General features: G+C 37.6%; 1 long non-coding RNA gene across 1 annotated transcript; it reads left to right on the forward strand.

Annotated features, from left to right (window-relative positions):
* Positions 1-3,634: 3,634 nt before the first annotated feature.
* LOC139821941 (uncharacterized) lies at positions 3,635-7,329 on the forward strand. Its single transcript, XR_011734393.1, has 3 exons — positions 3,635-4,385; positions 4,476-5,946; positions 6,701-7,329. It is a non-coding gene; the product is annotated as an uncharacterized lncRNA (long non-coding RNA).
* The last annotated feature ends 685 nt before the right edge of the window (positions 7,330-8,014 follow it).

Raw genomic sequence — 8,014 nt, forward strand, 5'->3', positions numbered from 1 at the left:
AAAAAAATGCAGCTGAAGCACGTCGTTTGCTTGAGGAGGCCTACGGCGAACATGCACCATCGAAAACTACCTGTGAAGATTGGTTTAAACGCTTCAGAAGTGGCGATTTCGACACTGAGGACAAGGAGCGCTCCGGAAGACCAAAAACAATTGAGGACGCCGATCTGCAAGCGTTATTGGATGAAGATGATACGCAAACACAAAATCAACTTGCGGAGGCATTAAACATGACTCACCAAGGTATTTCCAAACGTTTACATGCCATGGGAAAAATTCAAAAGGAAGGAAAATGGGTGCCGCATGAGTTGACTGAGAGACAGATGGAAAATCGAAGAGCCACTTCCGAAATTTTGCTTTTGCGGCATGAAAGAAAGAGTTTTCTTCATCGAATTGTTACTGGCGATGAGAAATGGATATATTTAGAGAATCCCAAACGCAAAAAATCGTGGCTTTCACCTGGTGAAAAATCAACATCGACGGCACGACCAAATCGTTTTGGAAAGAAGACAATGCTCTGCGTTTGGTGGGACCAGAAAGGAATCGTGTACTATGAGCTGCTGAAACCGGGCGAAACTGTCAATGCGCATCGCTACCAACAACAACTGACCAATTTAAACCATGCATTGCTCGAAAAACGGCCAGAATGGTATACGAGACACGAACGAGTGATATTGCAGCACGACAACGCTCCGTGCCATCGCAGTTCCATCGTCCAGGACACCATCAAAACGCTCAAATGGGATCTGCTACCGCACCCGCCGTATTCGCCAGACCTGGCGCCTTCCGATTATCACTTGTTCCGGTCGATGGCGCATGGCTTGGCTGGGCTACACTTGACCAATTTCGAAGAAGTGCAAAATTGGTTGGATAAATGGTTTCGGTCCAAAGACGCGTCGTTTTATCGTCGCGGTATTCATGTATTGCCAGAGAGATGGCGAAAATGTATAGTTAGCGAGGGACGATACTTTGAATAAGCCATTTTTTGTATTTCTCTTGAAATTTTTCATTTTTTATTGATAAAAAAAACCCGGAAACTTAGTTGCGCACCATGTTCATATACTGTCAGATATGAATATTTTTCCCGGACATTTTATATCATCCCGGGAAAAAATATTCATATCTGACAGTATATGAACATATATAAATGAGATATAAACAGATATAAGTTTTACATGCCCATATATAGAGCGTTTATATATATATATATATATATATGTGTTTTAAGTCCGACAAAGTCCATATTGGCACGCAGTTTAAAAAACTGAAAAATATATTTAATAATAATTGATATTGTGAAATATTATTAAGCACCCAGATCTACTTCGACCAAAAACGGCATCTCATTGCTTGTGTTATTTTAAATTTTTCTTTTTTTCTAATTTTGCATAAGACACTTAATCTTTTTTAATTGACATATTAATTTTTATCAAATATTTTTATAAACAATGAAATTTTACTTTCGTGAAAAAAACTGTTATATAATATATATTATAGTTCTTATAAATAAATATATTAATCGTATTATTTTGCAAACATAATATCTTATAATTTAAACTGAAAATCATATATAATCATATATGAACTTATATAGTCATATAAGATTATATATGATCAGATCAGATATTGCATCTCAAAGTATCCGATAGATGGCATTCGATGGGATCTGTTTCTCGTATTTAAAATTTGACCAACAGTGTTATAAGAATGGTATAAAAAGACACGACACTGTCTCGCGCTATGCAGCGGCACAATTTTTGTATCGCAGTTGTATCGTGGAGTCCACTTTTATAATAAAGTGGCACACTTAAAAAACTTTTGAAAATATATAACAATGCGGTATAGTTAAACGGCCTGACTGGCAAGTTTTATTAGTATATCACAACGACGTTTCGACCACTAATTTGGGTCCTTTTCAAGTTATTTTAACAATGCTAGAATGAGAAAATGAAAGAATATATAAGAAATTTAAAAAACATTACGCGTTGAACGGATTTACGATGATATCGGTAAATAGGACTTACATGGATCATTGTGCGTCAATTATATAAAATTCGTGGCGGGTCGGAAAAATACGACGGTCTCATGTGAAGGCCGAAAAACTAATGATACATTATCGCAAATTACAGTAAACATAGAAGGAGAACTTAAAGTGATACATTATCGCAAAATACAGTAAACATAGAAGGAGAACTTAAAGTGAAGAAATTATTCGATCATAGACCAATGGCAGGTTTTCAGTGTCTTTCTGTGAGTTGATTGCCCCTTTATGTTTTTTAATAAATAGCATTTCAGAAATTTCACGTTTTTTTTAAATTTTGTTCTTTGTGTAAAATTGTAACATCCTGCCATTTGAAATTATGGTCGCAATCTGTTCTATGCTTACTGACGACCGAATGTTGGTTGGGGGGTTTTTTGATATCTGCGCGATGCTCTTTTATACGCGTTTCTAAATGTCGCTTCGTTTGTCCGATATAGCATGCATCGCAATCAGAACATTCGAGTTTATAAACGACATCAGTGCATCTCTTGATCTCCAATCCATCCTTCCCTTTCCTGATTAGTGTATCCATTTTCTTAGGGACCGTATACAAGGTGTTCAAACCGTAATTTTTGAACGTACGGCGTAATCCCTCACTAAAAGTTTTTACGTAGGGGATGGGAACATAATTTTTCAGATCAAGAGTAAATGCACTGTCCTCGTTAGCGCTATCCTCATTATTCGATCGTTTGTTAATTTCTGAAATTCTTCTTTGAATGTGTTTGTTCACCAACAGGTCCGGAAAACAGTTATTAGACAATATAGTTTTCACTAACTTGATGTTCTCATCGTGAAACTGTTCATCAGACAATAGTATGGCCTGGTCAACCAAATTAATGACCGTGTTAATCTTGTATTTCAAAGGATGACTGGAGAAAAAATTAATATACCTGCCAGAGAACGTTGGTTTACGATACCAGTTGGTGAACAAACCGTTGCCGTGTCTAAAAACAGACGTGTTTAAAAAATTCAGGGTGTTGTTCTTCTCAAGTTCATACGTGAATTTGAGACGCGGATGATAGTTGTTAAACGTACGGACAATCTCATTAAGTTTCGAATGCGGAATGCACATAAAAATGTCATCGACATAACGAAGAAAAATCTCGATATGAAAATCAAAGGATTGAAGGCAGCAAGTCTCCAAATCGCCTTGCTTAACGATCAGTCTACATACAGAAAATTAAACAGAAACCCGTTGAATAAAATCACCTCGCAATTAAACTGTTTAATGAAATCATGGACATTGATGACATTTTTATGTGCATTCCGCATTCGAAACTTAATGAGATTGTCCGTACGTTTAACAACTATCATCCGCGTCTCAAATTCACGTATAAACTTGAGAAGAACAACACCCTGAATTTTTTAAACACGTCTGTTTTTAGACACGGCAACGGTTTGTTCACCAACTGGTATCGTAAACCAACGTTCTCTGGCAGGTATATTAATTTTTTCTCCAGTCATCCTTTGAAATACAAGATTAACACGGTCATTAATTTGGTTGACCAGGCCATACTATTGTCTGATGAACAGTTTCACGATGAGAACATCAAGTTAGTGAAAACTATATTGTCTAATAACTGTTTTCCGGACCTGTTGGTGAACAAACACATTCAAAGAAGAATTTCAGAAATTAACAAACGATCGAATAATGAGGATAGCGCTAACGAGGACAGTGCATTTACTCTTGATCTGAAAAATTATGTTCCCATCCCCTACGTAAAAACTTTTAGTGAGGGATTACGCCGTACGTTCAAAAATTACGGTTTGAACACCTTGTATACGGTCCCTAAGAAAATGGATACACTAATCAGGAAAGGGAAGGATGGATTGGAGATCAAGAGATGCACTGATGTCGTTTATAAACTCGAATGTTCTGATTGCGATGCATGCTATATCGGACAAACGAAGCGACATTTAGAAACGCGTATAAAAGAGCATCGCGCAGATATCAAAAAACCCCCCAACCAACATTCGGTCGTCAGTAAGCATAGAACAGATTGCGACCATAATTTCAAATGGCAGGATGTTACAATTTTACACAAAGAACAAAATTTAAAAAAACGTGAAATTTCTGAAATGCTATTTATTAAAAAACACATAAAGGGGCAATCAACTCACAGAAAGACACTGAAAACCTGCCATTGGTCTATGATCGAATAATTTCTTCACTTTAAGTTCTCCTTCTATGTTTACTGTATTTTGCGATAATGTATCACTTTAAGTTCTCCTTCTATGTTTACTGTAATTTGCGATAATGTATCATTAGTTTTTCGGCCTTCACATGAGACCGTCGTATTTTTCCGACCCGCCACGAATTTTATATAATTGACGCACAATGATCCATGTAAGTCCTATTTACCGATATCATCGTAAATCCGTTCAACGCGTAATGTTTTTTAAATTTCTTATATATTCTTTCATTTTTTCATTCTAGCATTGTTAAAATAACTTGAAAAGGACCCAAATTAGTGGTCGAAACGTCGTTGTGATATACTAATAAAACTTGCCAGTCAGGCCGTTTAACTATACCGCATTTTTATTTTCATCACTGGCGAATAATTCTTATTGAATAATATATAACAATGTTCTGAAACTTACTTAAATATATATGTCCAGATTGAACTGTGTCAGTTCGTATCTGATCATACCTGATCATATCTGATCAGATATTAACATATATAATAATACCAGATCATATATCCTCAGATCTGGCCAATTTCCATATCTGACCATATATGGCCAATCATATATGATTATATATGATCATATATGAATATTTTTTCCCGGGCAATGAATTTATGATAGTTACCATGCCCCAAGAAAAATTTCTATCAAATGAAAAAAATAAGGATAGACTTATCTCAATGTTGGGTAAAAAACTGTAAACTGCAGGATTAATAATCAAGCAAGCTATTGAAGATGCTGACACTTATTGTCTACTGCGATTGATGATCGAAGAATTACGATTCCGTAGTAATAGTTGGCGAAGATATTGATCTTTTAGTGTTACTGACACCCTTAGCTTTATCATCTAAATCTAACATCTATTTCATGAAACCGAGCAAGGGAAAAACAGAGCAGATTTATTTATCTACTTCCTTCCAATATCCTGATATTGCTGAGCATATTCTGTTTCTTTACGCATTCACTGGTTGTGATACCACTTCAACATTTTTCAGGTAGAGTAAAATAAAATTTATTAAACTGTTCCAAAAAGATGAAAATTGGCAGAATATTTCAAAAATTTTTGGAGATCCGGATGCTCATCCAGATTTCATTGACATATATAGCAGGACAAAAATGTATTCTCGCTTTATACGGAGCAAAGAGCAATAGTTTTCTGGATGAGTTTCGATTTTCATGCTTCGCCAAATCTATACCACCTACTGAAGCAGCTGCACGCCAACACTCCCTCAGAGTCTACCATCAGATTCAGCAGTGGCGCGGAGTTAAAAAAAATCCTCAAGATTGGGGCTGGAAATATACAAAAAAGGTTTATTTCCAGTTCCTTCAATGAAGAAAGCCGCTCCGCAGGATATTCTGAAGATCTGCAAATGCACAAAAGGCTGCAAAGCAAATTGCTGTTGCAGAAAAGTTGGATTGCGATGCTTTATGACTTGTTTTAACTGTCAAGGTCAAGCATGCACAAACATCGACATTATAATAGATCACTGTGACGATGAAGAAATCGACGTAACTGTTCAACATTTTGAGGAGACATTGACCGATCCTGACAATGAGATTGATTCGAACAACGAGGAAGAACCAGAAGAAGCAGAGAAGGAAGATAATATTGAGGAAAAGGAAGATGCTGCGGAAGATGACATTTGTCAATCCTCTACATCAAAAAGAACAAGATTAGAATAATTAATTTTTGTACTTCTCTGACTGCTGCAGACCTTGAGGTGAGTTCTCTCCTTTCTCTTTCTGTTTTAACGATTGTGTTTGAGATCGTAACGACTCAAGAAACAGACGTGACTCAGTTAGATTATCTTGCATAATTCGCATCGCAAAAACCGCTTTCGATTGCATGTCAACGCAAGCACGCATGAAAAATGTTCACTTAATATTTCGCTGTCGCGTTGATGTTCAGCATAGCATGGATCTTTCTACCATTCGCATTCTGGAAAGTTCGCCGATTTTCACTCGGCGAAAACAAAGCTAAGTAACCGAGCTAACACAAAGGAAAGATCCATGCTATAAACATTGCGGTTAAAAACAAGTATCGTTCCCTTCGGGTCGTCACGCGAAAACGGTGACGTCCGCACGATGACGTAGGGCTCCGATGGCCAATCACCCTCCCGAAATTCGTGAAAATCTGCCGGGAGGGAGGTTCGCCTAGGAAGTAATAAAAGGACCGTCACTACGCCGCGGGATCGATTTCGCTCGCAGATCACCCGCCTAGTTTTTTGATACAACCGCTTAGATAGCTTTTCGCCTTGCATTTCGCCGCTTTCGCCGTGCTAAATTCTGTGCGCGCTCACGGCACTCTGTCTGAAAGAGAACTATTGTAAACACCTGTACATATTTGTTTGGACATTATAAATTCTGTTTCGTATTTCTGGTTCTTTATTTTACGTGCGTGTGCTTGTCCTCCTTGTACTGTCTCTACCCGCGGACTCTCGAACAATTAACTAAATATATTTTTCCTTTTTACAGCGAAAATGTCCACTATAACCGTGCGTACCAACTCGCTTGTGACGACATCTCCTCAAGAAGGAAACTTTCTCGAGCTCTGCAGGAATAGAATCTTCTTATCTCAATAAATGGTGAAGATGACTCAAAAGAAGAGCCAAAACGTTTATCACATCTGAATACACGGTTTTTTTTTATTTGTGCACCACGTTACGTGCCTGACTCGCATTCGCCGTTTTAAAGATGTATGTCACTTATGTCAAAATAACAGAATAAAGCTGAAATTTACAGAGATTGTGCACTTATATATCCCTGTTAAAAATCTGTGTTATAAAATTTGCAATCGATTGTCCGACCCGTTTCTGAGATATTTGCTTTAAAAGTTACAAAAATTGTATATATATAGTGTTACGTCCTGTGGACTTCGCGATTTCATTCTTTCATAAAAACCTTTTTTGTAAGATATTTTTTTGACGAAACTATTTTTGGACGACAAGAATCGAATAATATTTGTCGATCGGCGGGCAGATTATAATGCTGATGATAATGAATCACAATTCTTTCCGACATCAATCAAACAAATACATATATTAATTGTGAAATCTTGGGCCGCCGGTTGCCAGCCTGTCAATAACCGGTCGCCGACGAAAACTCGTGAAAAACACTTGACGCTAAACGATAACAGATAAAGACGGGACGAGACGATAGAAATTCCGAAATCCTAGCATTTCGACTCGCGAGAGATTGTGAAACCCGCGCCGCCGAAAACGCTAGACAATAACAGATAAGGACGAGACAATAGAAATTTCGAAATCTAGCGTCTTGATTGGTGAGAAAAACATGTTTATCAAATAATGACTAACGAAAGTCATCATCGGAAAAGCAAGTTACCATCAAAAAATAATTGAGACATATTCTCTGATAAGCTATCCCTAAAAATCATATATAAACCGTGACGGCAAGACACCGTCGCATTCCGAAATTCTAACCAGTAGAGACAGCGCAAAACGGCATCCATAATACTATTGCTTCCGGTCTTGCTCCGTGCTGTTGCCTTTATATTGTTGTGACTAAACTCTGTGCGCGCCAATATCATTGCAACGCCGTGCCGATCCGAACCAAGGCTTTTCCAAGACGAATCCTCGATCCAGGATCACCGTCGTAATCACTGACCCGGGAGCATTTTTCATCAGTAGTAAGTCTCCTTTTTTAACAATTCCTTTTTTTTTCTTTTGATTTCCTCCCTCCTTTTTGTATGGTCTATCACCCATCGGACCCCCGGGAGTTCATTATAACATTTATCAGTATCGCGGGTTGGGTTGATCGGTGTAGGCACTG

The sequence above is a fragment of the Temnothorax longispinosus genome, chromosome 11, assembly GCF_030848805.1.
Source record: "Temnothorax longispinosus isolate EJ_2023e chromosome 11, Tlon_JGU_v1, whole genome shotgun sequence".
NCBI lineage: Eukaryota > Metazoa > Arthropoda > Insecta > Hymenoptera > Formicidae > Temnothorax > Temnothorax longispinosus.